The sequence below is a fragment of the Pristis pectinata genome, chromosome 30 (assembly GCF_009764475.1).
Source record: "Pristis pectinata isolate sPriPec2 chromosome 30, sPriPec2.1.pri, whole genome shotgun sequence".
Lineage (NCBI taxonomy): Eukaryota > Metazoa > Chordata > Chondrichthyes > Rhinopristiformes > Pristidae > Pristis > Pristis pectinata.
In genome coordinates, this window is record NC_067434.1 from 22122934 (window position 1) to 22137243 (window position 14310).

The window sequence follows — 14310 nt, forward strand, 5'->3', positions numbered from 1 at the left end:
TCCCAGGGTCAGGGAATCACGAACTAGAAGACATAAGTTTAGGGTGGAGGGAGAGATTTAGTAGGAATCCGAGGACAACTTTTTCACCCAGGTGGTGGTCTGTTTGTGAAATGAGCTGTCAGAGGAACTGGTTGAGACAGGTCCATTAACAACATTTAAACGGCACTTGGACAGGGACATGGGTCGGAAAGGTTTAGAGGGATGTGGGCCAAATATGGGAAATGGGACTAGCTTAGATGGGAAACTTGGTCAGCATAGACCGGATGGACCGAAGGGCCTCTTTTCACAACGTATGACTCTATGACTCTAATTCTCCACCCGAGAAAACAATGGATTCTTCACCATTAAGTACATGGAAGGCTGAGAAAGATATTTTGATTGTGGGAAAACCAAGTGTTATAGGAATCAAACAGGGTCAGCCATGATTCTTTTAAACGGTAATTGGTTTATTATTGTCACATGTACCAAGCTACAGTGAAAAACATTGTTCTGCATGCCGTCCATACAGATCATTTCATCACATCAGTGCATTGAGGTAGTACAAGGGAAAAGCAATAACAGAATGCAGAATAAAGTGTTAGTTACAGAGAAAGTGTCATGCAGGCAGACAATAAGGAGTAAGGTCATAACAAGCTAGATTGTGAGGTCAAGAATTCATTTTATCCTACAAGAGGTCCATTCAGTAGTCTTATAACAGCAGGATAGAAGCTGTCCTTGAGCCTGGTGGTATGTGCTTTCAGGCTTTTGTATCTTCTGCCCGATGGGAGGGGGGAGAATTGAGAGTGCCCGGGGTGGGAGGAGTCTTTGATTATGCTGGATGCTCTACCGAGGCATCGAGAAGTGTAGACAGAGTCCATGGAGGGGAGGCTGGTTTTCGTGATGTGTTGATCTGTGTCCACAACTCTCTGCAGTTGCTTACAGTTTGGGCCAGAGCAGTTGCCATACCAAGCAGCGGTACTTCTGGATAGGATGCTTTTTATGGTGCATCTATAAAAATTGGTGAAGACATGCTGAATTTCCTTAGCCTCCTGAGGAAGGAGGGCAGAGCAGGATTGATGGGCTGAATGGCCAGCTCCATTCCTGTTTCTTACCTACTTGTGTTCAAATCTAGTCAACTGTCATATCATTCTAACTTCAGCCAATTATAATTTTGAATGGCTTCCAAAAACATGTTCAGTTTTCGGCATCCCTCCTCTACCTATACTGCAGCAAATTCATTTTCCTAACTGCCTTAATTTGCTTTACATCTGTCAGCTTCCTGAACCTGGGACTGATGCCAAAACGAGCAAGGGTCCAGAGAGATTTACTCCGTACCAGGAAGGGGAGGCTTACGCTTGTGGAAAAACTAGAGAAGATGTAACCGTTCGTCCGAGAGCTGTGAAGGCTAAGAGGTAATTTGATGCAACACACACACACACAATGCTGGATGAACTCAGCAGGTCAGGCAGCATCTGTGGAGGGAAATAAACGGTCGATGTTTCAAGACTGTTTATTTCCTTCCATAGATGCTGCCTGACCTGCTGAGTTCCTCCAGCACTTTTTGTGTGTTGTTCCAGATTCCAGCATCTGCAGAATCTCTTGTGTCTCCAAGGTAATCTGATGGAGGTGTTGACAAGAAACTGGTCGACGTCATACCTTAAGTTGGAGGCTGAGTTTCATTCTTTGGAGCGTTTACTTACTTTCTTCAAGCGACTGAGTGCACATGTCTGCTAACACAGCCCTTGCAGAGGTCAACCTAAGATATGTTTGGCAAAGGTCAAAAAAGTGCCATAAAATAAGCCCTCTAAAGTATCATGAACCCTGCTGGCTTGGAGGATAACAGCCATCAGTTTGAAACACTAAGTTATATATAAGCTGTTTCAGTTTTGATTGTGTTCAAAGCAGATTCCAGCATCCCTTGATCCCTTGATTGTGTTCAGTTTTGGTCGCCCTACTGTAGAAAAGATGTTATTAAACTGGAAAGATTGCAGAAAAAATTTACAAGGATGTTGTCAGGACTCGAGGGACTCAGTTATAGGGAGAGGTTGGACAGGCTAGGACATTTTTCCTTGGAGTGCAGAAGACTGAGAGGTGATCTTATAGAGGTGTATAAAATCATGAGGGGCATAGATAGGGTGAATGCACTCAGTCTTTTTCCCAAGGTTGGGGAATCAAGAACGAGAGGGCATGGGTTTAAGGTGAGTGGGGAAAGATTTAATAGGAATTTGAGGGGCAAGTTTTTTTACACATAGGGTGGTCAGTATATGGAATCAGCTGCTAGAGGAAGTGGTTGAGGCAGGTACAATAACAACATTTGAAAGACAGTTGAACAGATACTTGGATAGGAAGGGTTTAGAGGGATGTGGGCCAAATGCCGGCACATGGGACTAGCTTTGATGGGTGTCTTGGTCAGCATGGACCAGATGGGCTGAAGGCCCTGTTTCTATGCTGTATTGCTCTATGTCTGTAAATGGTACTACATTAATGATATACATTACTTCAGTGGACGAAGTGCCAGTAAACAAGGGGTATAGATTTAAGATGAGTTACAAGAGAGGTAAAGGTAAGAGGAGGGAACATTTTTTACACAGAGAATGTGACTTAAAAGGACAGTAAGAGTAGGTTCAGTTGTGACTTCCAACAGGGAATTGGATGAATGTGCAAATTTAAAAGATATTTGGATAAGTACTTGGATAGGAATGGTTTAGAGGGATATGGGCCAAACGTGGGCAAATGGGACTTGCTTAGGTGGGCACCTTGGTCATCATGGACTGGTTGGGTCAAAGGGCTTGTTTCCATGCTGTATAACTCTATGACTCTAAAAGAACATCACGGGTCTACAAGGAAAGAGCAGGGATATTGGACCAACTAATACCTAGCAAAGGAAGGAGAGACTGCATAGTGACTTGAATTTAAAGCACAAGGCAAACTGAATGATCGATGGTGACCCACTAACTCACCAGGAGAGCAGGTACAGACAAGAAAGCTATCCGACAAGACAGTTCCTTTCAAGTCTGACAGTAAACGCTAGTGGGCTTTAACACATTATCAATCATTGTAGGTGTCCCTCAGGATCGAGGAGCACTCGCTCCTGCTCTGGTTCTGTGGGTTCTGAGGCGAATGATGAGACCAAAGTGGAAACAACAGGCAGGGCAAAAGGTGCCTAACAGATCAGGTGATTGGGTAGTCGGTGAGGCAGTGTGCTCCTTTTGTTATTTATGGCCAGTTTATCTGTGCTCCCAACACATAGATTTGAGATTTGACGTTCTCAATATCGTCCCAACTGTTCCCCCTCCACGTTGAGTGGTCTTAGACCAGGAGTCAGTGGAGATGCTCCATTTCTCAAGGAGGCTTTGAGAACGTCCTTGAACCCTTCCCTCTGTCTGCTTGGTAACCTCTACCCATGGCAGAGCTCAGAACAGAACGTCTGTTTCAGCACTCTTTCAGTGTGCCAATGACATATGCAGTGACAATGCCAACTAGAGGGACGACACCTCGTATTCCAGCTGGGTAGTCTACAGTCAGGTGGCATGGGCATTGAATCCTCCAACGTCTAGTAAATGCCCCCCCTCTGTCCCCTTTCTCTTTTCTTTCTCCTCCTGGCCCACCTGACCCCCTCCCATCACCGTCTCTTTCCCCTCCCCCATTCCTCCCCTCTGCCCTCTCTTTATTCCATGCTTCACTGTCCCCTCTTACAGATTCCATCATCTTCAGCCCTTTGTCACTTCCACCCATCTCCTCCCAGCTTCTGACACTATTCCCACTCTCCCGTCCCCCATCTGCCTATCACTGCCATCACCTGGCTCCACCTATCACCTGCCAGCTCTTGCTCCACCCCTTCCCCTCCACTTCTTTATACTGGCTGTCTCCCTTCTATCTTTCAGTCCAGATGTAGAGGCTTGACCTGAAATGTCGACTGTCCATTTCCCTCCACAGATGCTGCTCGACCCGCTGAGTTCCTCCAGCGTTTAGTGCGTTGCTCCAGATTCCAGCATCTGCAGTCTTTGGTGTCTCCGCAGTGCCAATGACATGACCTGTCCAGTGGAGCCATCTAGGTATAATTAGGGGCAACACACAGAGACACTGGAGGAACATCATTCCCACTCACCTCTCTCCCTCGGTCCTGGACCCGAAACATAGACTGTCCATTTCCCTCCATAGATGCTGCCTGGGTCGAGACTTCATCTGGACTGAAAGATAGAGGAGAGGAAGCCAGTATATAAAGGGGTGGAGCAAGAGCTGGCAGGTGATAGGTGGATCCAGGAGCGAGGGGGTGGGGTGATGGGCAGATGAGGGAGGGGGGAGAGTGGGAATGATGTCGGAAGCTGGGAGGTGATAGGTGGAAGTGACAAAGGTCTGAAGAAGAGGATAATTCGGGCCTCAGTTGGTCTGAGAGTGGATGTTAGCGTTGAATCACTTAGCCTGCCAGTGGATTTGGAAGATTCTTGTGGAGCTGAGCATTAGCAGAATCTTTCTACTGCCTTGAGGTGCCTGCTGTAGTTAGTCCATTGGTGCCCCATTGACCATGAGTATTGCGCCATCTCTGAGATCGAAAGGCTTTGATGGTACATTGAAGGCTGTGGTGAATTTTATCACCAACGCCTGCTTTCACTGAAAGGTGGTTCCCAAGATAAGAGGTAGTCCTTGCTTTCCATTGTCTCACCAGTATCAAACACTTGCACAGGCATTTAATTGATATTAAACCAGAAATGAGGGCACAGCACATGTAAGATTTACTTCAAATGGATGGGGCACCTGAATTAATGGATCTAACCAGAATGTGAAAGGTTTAAACATTAATTGGAACGATTGGTGTTTGATGGACTCCAAATTCACACTTGATTCAATGCAAATAGGTTCACCAATATCTTTCTGAGCTGCAAGAAATTGAACTCTTCTAAGATAAATTGAGGATTTCCAGCTTAGGGGTCAGATTAAATATGTTCTCTGAGGTTAACAAATAAAAGGAAATGGGGAACAGGGATCTTATGGTGACCTTATTACCAATCATCAAAGGTTCTGGCTTATACCAACTGATGTATATCTATAGTAACATTGCACTTATAATGAAGTAAGCTGCTTTTCATTCACGGATATGAAAGGCGAGAATTTCACAACCACTGCACACACCAATGCCTCAGGCATCCTTTTCACACCAGAGAACTGCAACTGATTCCACCATTCCTACTTTATTACACTGTGTTTCAGTCACATAGAAAAGTGCCCTTTTATATGTCTTAAAATGCCTTTTGATTCTGCTAATGCAGGACAACTCAGCAGTTAACTCCTAGCATATGCTCTATGATACCATCAGTTAAGTGACAACTACCTACAGTGAAGATAAAAGTAATAGTTACTCATAGTAAGTCAGCACATCATAACCCAACCATCTATATAATTAAAAATTAGCACTCTCTTCTCCCTTAAGTAGAACCTGTACAATGGAAGTGTTGCATTCAAAATGAATGTCTTCCATTGACTTCTAGCATTCAAATTAGGCCACCGTAAACCCTGATGACCATATTTTTCTTTCCTCCCGGACATCTAATGCCATGTAATGGTTTGAATTTTCGATCATCCTCAAATATCTTTAAAGCAATTTAGGCCTCCTGATGAAACCTTCCAGTTTGTCACAAGTTCACAGCTAACCACATCATTGTAACATCACAATTACTCCGTAGCAAATTTGGCCCACCCACTTACTGGGAGAGTCTCTGAGCAGTTCTAACACTTACCTCAGCAATGGAACACTACAGACCACCTCTTGCACTACCATGGTCTTGTCTCGGATTGTGTCCTTGTTTTTTTGCACTCACGTCTTGTTTTTGCACAGCTTCTCTCTTCACTGTCTAGTATAATTTGTGTATAATTTATACTCTGTCTGTTGCCTGTACCTACGTGCCTGTGATGTTGCTACAGGCAAGTTTTTCATTGTACCTGTGCCTCGCCGTACCTGTGCACATGACAATAAACTCGACTTGACTTGACAACCAACAAGATAAAATAAGATTAAGAGTGTTAGAAATGGAATGCATAGAAGGAGGAACATGAAGCGTGTGTCCACCTCGGACTTGCAGATCCAAGACATTGAAGCGTGTTACAGTCAATTGAATGGTTATTTTTGAAAATTTATCACTGCGGATTCAAGATCTTCAATATGGAATGAGCTATCAAAGGAAGTGGTTGACGCAGGAACAATAACAACACTTAAAAGATATTTGGACAAGTATATGGATAGGAAAGGCTTAGAGAGATATGGATTAAATACAGGCAGGTGTGGCACAGTAGTGAAGCGGTTAGCATAGTGTTATTACAGCGCCAGCGACCTGGGTTCAATTCCCGCTACTGTCCATTCCAAAGCCGTACTGGTTAGGAAGTTGTGGGCACGCTATGTTGATGCTGGAAGCGTGGTGACACTTGTGGGCTGCCCCCCAGAACACTCTACGCAAAAGATGTACTTCATTGTGTGTTTCGATGTACATGTGACTAATAAAGATATCTTATCTTATCTGTAAGGAGTTTGTACGTTCTCCCTGTGTCTTAGGAAGTTGTGGGCATGCTATATTGGCACTAGAAGCATGGCGACACTTGAAGACCAAAGCACATTTATATTCATCAGAGAACGCCAGCAGTTCCTCAGTTACATACCCCATCCCCAGGATGGAATCTCCAACACTGGTAACCTTTGTGATCCTGCTTATCACCCACCAACATCTGCCTCCACCTTCACCCTCCCCTCCCTCCCACTGGCTCCACCTGCCTTCTTTTGTTTGCCTCTCATCTATCATCAACACCACCCCTCCCCCTCCCCTACCTGGCTCAATCTGCCCGTCATCCTTCACCCTTCCCCGGTCCACCCAGCATCCACAGGCCCCTGTCTCACCACTACCCCTCTCCTCCATATACTGGCTTTCTTCCCTCTCCAGTCTTAAGTCCAGACGGAAGTATTTTGACCTAAAATGCTGACAATTCCTCTCCATCCACAGATGCTGCTCGACCCACTGAGTTCCTCCAGCAGATTGTTTGTTGCTCCAGATTCCAGCATCTGCAGCCTCTTGAGTCTCCAGCAAAACATTAATCTCTCAGCACTACCCTAAAGTAACAGCCTGGGTACTCAAGCCCACGACTGCAGGGTAAAACTGGAGACCGATCATTAAAATTATCCAGTCCAGTGCAAGGCATGGCTCATTTCAACAACATGATTCAAAGCAAGCTGAATGCCTGCAGTGACTTCAGCAACAGCGGGAACTATTTTCTGGATTTCAATTGAGACTGTAGAGATAAAATCTAAAGGTATTTCCAGGCCCACATTCCATGAACTGCTTCACTCTGTAAGGAAGGGAACAGGAGACACAAGAGACTGCAGATGCTGGAATCTGGAGCAACACACAAAGCGCTGGAGGAACTCAACGGGTCAGGCAGCATCTGTGGAGGGAAATGGACAGTCGAAGTTTTCGTGTTCAGACACTTCATCTGGACTGAACACCCTTGACAAATCTAATGAATAATTTTACCTTTGTGTGATATTACTTTGCTGCAGATGAAATTAGATCATTGTCTTCAAATAGATTTTAATAAGAAAATGTCTTACGGTGTTGCTATCTCTGCTTGTCCTGACTTGATAGAGGTGTACAAAATGATGAGGCATAGATCGAGTGGACAGTTGGAGACTTTTTCCCAGGGTGACAATGGCTAACATGAGGGGGCATATTTTTAAGGTGATTGGAGGAAGATATAAGGGGGATGTCAGGGGTATGTTTTTTTTTACACAGAGAGTGGTGGGTTCATGGAACATACTGCCAGCAGAGGTTGTGGCGGCAGATACATTAGGGACATTTAAGAGACTCTTGGATAGACACATGAATGATAGAGAAATGGAGGGCTATGTGGGAGGGAAGGGTTAGATAGATCTTAGAGCAGGATAAAATGTCGGCACAACATAGTGGGCCGAAGGGCCTGTACTGTGCTGGAATGTTCTATGTTCTATGTTCTATGTCACACAGCCAACCTTAACCTTTGTGAAATGTCACCCAAGATCTCCTTCCTCATCTCCTAATATCAAATGGACACAGCCACATCCCTTCATTGCGAGTCCATTTGTCACATAGCTAATATTTCTGCACCTGATATTTTTTATTACAATGGCCCACAATTTTTCGCCAGGATTGTTCACTCCAGTTCCTGGAGAATGATCTTCAGGTCTAGCCCAATTCCGTAGGGGTCTGGCAACTATAACTATAGAGAATCAAAACCGGAATCAGAATCAAGTTTATTATCACTGACATGTCACGAAATCTATTGTTTTGCGGCAGCAGTACAGTGCAGGACATAAAGACATAAAAAATTACTATAAGTTACAAAAATAAATAGTGCATAAGAGGAATAACGAGGTAGTGTTCATGGATCGTTCAAAAATCTGATGGCGGAGGGAAAGAAGCTGTTCCTGATATGTTGAGTGTGGGTCTTCAGGCTCCTGTACCTCCTCCCTGATGGTAGTAAGGTCAAAGAAAGCCTAGATAAAGACTAGCGCTGGAATTGGTGTTTTGGGTTAAATTTGATTAAAGCGTGACACAGAACCACAAAGGAAAAAATCTTGCCCACTCCAAAATTAGGCTGGACTCCGAAACTAAAGTTCTCAAATTCTTCAAGTCAAGTTAAGTCAAGTCGAGTTTATTGTCATGTGCACAAGTAAATGCATGCACAGATGTAATGAAAAACTTACTTGCAGCAGCATCACATGCATGTACCATTAGAGACACAACATTTGGAAGAAAAAACATAAATTAAACATAAAGTATACATAAACTACACTAGAAAAAAATTAGAACAGAAAAAGACAAAAGTCCATTGTAATGCAAAGTGGTCAAAGTGGTCATATTGTTACTATACTGAGGTAGTGATTAGGGTTGTGCAGGTTGATTCAAGAACCAAATGGTTGAGGGGAAGTAGCTGTTCTTGAGTCGCTGTTCTTGAATCTAGTGAAAAAATTGGTAAATTGGTTTATTATTGTCACATGTACTGAGGTACAGTGAAAAACATTGTACGGATCATTTCATCACATCAGCCTATTGAAGTAGTATAAGGGTAAACAATAACCGAATGCAGAATACAGTTTTACAGTTACAGAGGAGGTGCAGTGCAGGCAGACAACAAGGTGCAAGGCCATAACAAGGTAGAGGGCAAGAGTCCATCTTATCATACAAGGAGGCCATTTAATAATCTTTTAACAGTGGGATAGAAGCTGTCCTTGAGCCTGGTGGTGCGTGCTTTCAGGCTTTTGTATCATCTGCCCATTGAGAGGGGGGAGAAGAGAGGATGTCTGGGTTGGGTGGGGTCTTTGATTATGTTGGCTGCTTTACTGAGGTAGTAAGAAGTGTAAACAGAGTCCATGGAGGGGAGGCTGGTTTCCGTGATCTCAACCCTCTCGACCTCAGCACTGTTGATGTAGACGGGAGCTTGCACACTGCCCCTATTCCTAAAGTCATTAACCAGCTCTTTTATTTTGCTGACACAGAGGAAAAGGTTATTGTCATGACACCATGCCACTAGGCTCTCTATCTCCTTCCTGTACTCTGACTCATCGTTATTTGTGATTCAGCCCACTACAGAGGTGTCATCTGCAAACTTGTAGATGGAGTTAGAGCAGGGTCTGGCCACATAGTCATAAGTGCATAGGGAGTAAAATTAGGGTGGTGTGGGACTTCAGGCTTTTGTACTTCATGCCCAATGGTAATTGTGAGAAGATGGCATGGCCCAGATTGTGGGGGTTTTGATGATAGGTGCTGCCTTTTTGAGGGAGCTCCTCATGTAGATACTATTGATGGTGGGGAAGGAGGTGCCCGTGATATATTGGGCTGAGTCCACAACTCTGGAACTTCTCATATTCCTGCTTATTTGAATTACCATACCAGACCATGATGCAACCAGTCAAGACAGTTTCAACAGTACATTTGTAGAACTTTGTTCGAGTGTTTGGTGACATGCCAAATCTCCTTAACCTTCTAAGAAAGTAGAGATGCTGGTGCGTCTTCCTTGTGATTGCATCTATGTGCTGGGCCCAGGACAGGTCATCCGATATGTTAACGCCCAGGAATTTAAAGCTGCTGATTCTCTCCACAGCTGATCCACTAATGTAGACTGACGCATGTTCACCCTCCTTCTCTTTCCTGAAGTCAACGATCAGTTTTTTAGTTTTACTGGTGTTGAGCTCGAAGTTGTCACAGCACCATCCATTTCGCTCCTATCTCATTGACTCATCACCACCTGTGATTCGTCCAACAACAGTGATATCATTGGCAAATTTGTATATGGGAATAGAATGGAAAGTGAAACTTCCTTGTAGTAATGACTGGGAATCTAAATGCAGAACAGCATGAGAGTGACCTCCTTATGATACCAAGAGACTTTGTGCCTTGACACTGTAACATTACAAACAAGTACCAGTCTGATATCAGGAATGTCACTTGCTGCCAAATCATAGGATGCATTTCCAAAATTTTCAAAATACAAGGAAGGGATTTAGATTTGGACTTAAAAATGAACCAGGATGTCATTCTCTTTGAAATATGTTTACTTTCAAATTCCTGCATAATTCCTATAAAATTATAGGAAGAAATCAATTTCTCATGGACGTATTTGGATCTTTCAGTGCTTTAAAACCAGGGGTTGACCATGAGAAAGAAGTAACTTGACATAAGGATAAGGCTGTTTGTTAGTCTTGTCAGTAATATTTGCTTCCTTATGGAGGAATTCTTTCAATGGCGTGAAATATCGTCCTTGAAATACTCTTAAACAACTAAAGATACAAATTCTTCCAATTAACTTCACAACTTCAGAAGATGTTCTTTGAGCTTGCATCGGATCTCATTGTAACAGTGGAGGAGGCCACAGAAAGGGAGGGGTCAGAGTGGGAGTGGGATGGTGATTTAAAATGACAGGTTATTGGAAGATCAGGGTCACGCCTATAGACTGAATGCAGGTGCTCCATAAATGCTAAATCCAGTCATCAATACTTATCAACACATTCATTGTCTGGTTTGTAATCTATTCTGTTCAAATCCCTCAGAGACGACTGTCATCTTTACTGCTTGGCAGAGTTGATTGCTGCTTTATGTAGAACCTAATCAATTTTAATTTTTTATTGAAATCAAATTGAAATGAAGGAGTTGTAGCAAAAAAAACAACTGCAGATGCTGGAAATCTGAACCAGAAATAGAAAATGTTTGAAACAATCAACAGGTGTTTGTTGAGGGTCTTTGACTTGAAATGCTGACTCTTGTTTCACTCTCTGCAGACACCACAGAATCAACTGACTGTTTCCGACGTCTTCTGTTTTGAAATGAAGGAGTGGCTTCACCCCAGCTCTCTCATTAATTCAGTGCGTCAGCTGTGAAATTCTAATCCGTCGATTTGTCACCTCAGCCAGCTCAATGTTTTCCTGACTTGCCTCAAATTGTATTCCACACCATTCCACCGACTGTGCCTGGGCTACACTTCGACAACACCTCAGAGTTAAATCCCACCTCTTTTTATGCCATCTAACCCTGAACAAAGCTCTTTCTTTAGCTGTCAAAGACTCCTTATCTTTCTGTGAATTACGTTAGGACATTTGTAGACATTAGATGTGCCATATAACTGTAAATTCTGCTGTGGTAATACAACCTTCAACATCCCTCTCCTCGTCCCTGTTAGCTTTACTGGTAGAGCATGCCTGAAGGTTGACAATACTTAGAGCCCTTGTCATTATTCACACTGTGGAGGTAGCTGTGTTTTTGAATAAGATGAAACATTAACTTTCCAATTTATCTGAGCTAATTTTGAAAGGATAAAACTGTCCAAACCATCATATGTTTGGGTATTTATGCAATGGCAGCACCTTAGCTACACTGACTGATTGATATAATTGCACAACTGCAGTATGTTAGGAGAATAAATGTGTATGTTTATCTGCTGCATTGAGCAAGAAAATTGCAAATATCTCATTTGCCAGCAACTATCGAGAAAATGTCACACTGTCTCAGTACATCTTTCACAATTTGTTTTCCAAATATTCCCACTGCTGGTCTTGTCCTCATGGTCCACTAGCGAAACGATAAAGCCTTCATATAACTCTAACACGTTCATTCTTCAATGGCACCTGCTAAACCCATGCCCTCAACTTCAACCACGTGGTAACACCATTACCTACAAGTTCCATTCTAAGTCACCAAACATCTTGACTCACTGTGTCTAACCCTTGGAACTCCCTCCACAACAGCACTGCAGGAGCACCATCACGTTTTCCAGAGCTATTAGGGATGGGCAACAAATGTATATCAATGAATAAAACAGAAATTCTCTGGCAGTTCAACGGATATATATTATGTGGACTCATGTCCTTCATGGGAACATTGGGATTAGTTTATTGTTGTTACATGTACCAAGATTCAGTGAAAAACTTTTGTTTGCTGCCATCCAGGCAGATCATGTCATACATAAGTACACTGAGGCAGAAAAAGAAAACAGAATGCAGAATTTACTGTTACAGCTGCAGAGAAAATGCAGTGCAGGTAGACAGATAAAGTGCAAGGGCCACAACAAAGTAGATTGGGAGATAAAAAATTTTTAGCATATGAGAGGAGCATTTAAGAATCTGATAACAGTGAGATAGAAGCTGTCCTTGTGGCTGGTGGTATGTGCTCTCAAGCTTTTGTATTTTCTGCCTGACAAGAGAGGGGAGAAGAGAGAATGACCAGGGTGGGAGGGGTCGTTGATTATGTCGGCTACTTTCCCAAGGCAGCGGGAAGTGTAGACGGAGTCAGCGGAGGGGAGGCTGGTTTGCGTGATGGACTGGGCTGTGTCCACAACTCTCTGCAATTTCTTGTGGTCTTGGGTAGAGCAGTTACCACACCAAGCTGTAATACATTCAGATAGGGAAAGTAATTAACCTTACTGGTTTTAATCACAGTTAGTTTTCTCCCTTCCTTTGATATATTATTTTAGCTTATCCAAAATGATGCTTGTTGCTTTGTTTTTTATCGGCAATAATTTTTTGTTGAAACATTATCACTCAGCCTCTATCCAAATGCAGCTTCCATCCAATACCCCTCTCCCACCTGCCCATCATCCCTCCCTTATCACCTTCCAGCCTCTGTCTCTACCTCACCCCTCTCCTCCCACCACTTCGCTCCACCTGCTTATTTATTTTGCCATACGTGTTTTGACCAATCACCCACCAGCCTCCTTACCTAAGATCCCCTCCTCCGTCTCCCCCACCCGGCTCCATCTGCCCATCGTCCCACAACTCACCTGGTTCCACCTATCACAGACCAGCCCTGCCTCACCCTCCCTTTCACCTCTTTACACTGGCCAGCTTCCCTCTACACTTTCTTTCCAGTCCAGATGAAGGGTCTCAACCCGAAACGTCGACTGTCCATTTTCCTCCATAAATGCTGCCTGACACGTTGAGTTCCTCCAGCACCTTTTGAGTTGTTCCCTCTACACTCTCAGTCCTGATGTAAGGTCTCAGCTTGAACATTGAACACCCCTTTGCCTCTCCAGATGCTGCCTGACCCGCTGAGTTCCTCCAGCAGTTTTTTTTTTGCTCCAGATTCCAGCATCTGCAGTCTCTTGTGTCTCCAACCTGTTAATCCTCTCTTACGTGGAGATGTACTATATACTGCACTTGGGTAAACAGTGAACATGCAGTAATGAATTAATGAGCCCAGCGATGTAATAAATAGAAGCAGGACTGGATTGCATGGCTCTTCAAGCCCACCCCTCTACTCTATCAGATCATGGCGGATCTGAGACTGGCCTCAACTTCATTTTTCTGCCCGATCTCTGTAACACCTGATTCCCTAATAGCTTTCTCAGCCCTGAATACACTATGCCTCAGCATCCCCTGAGGTAAAGAATTCTAAAGGTTGACAATAATTTGTATTAAGAAATTTTCCACTCATCCTTAATCCTGAGACTTGTAGGTGGCACAATGGCACAGCTAGTAGATCTGCTGCCTCACAGTTCCAGGGACCTGGGTTTGATCCTGACCTCCTGTGCTGTCTGTGTGGAGTTTGCGAGCTTTCCCTGTGACTGTGTGGGTTTCCCCGCCAGGTGCTCTGGTTTCTTCCCACATGCCAAGGACATGTGGGTTGGTGGGTTAATTGGCAACTGTGAATTGCCCCTAGCGTGTGGGAGAGTGACAGAATCTAGGGAGGGTTAATGGGAATGCGGAAAGAATAAAATGGGATTAAGGAATGATGAGTGTAAATGGGTCCTTGATGGTTGATGCGCTCAGAGGACCAAAGGCAGTAAGATAAGCTCACTTTGAGTCCCAGAGCAGTGACAATTGCA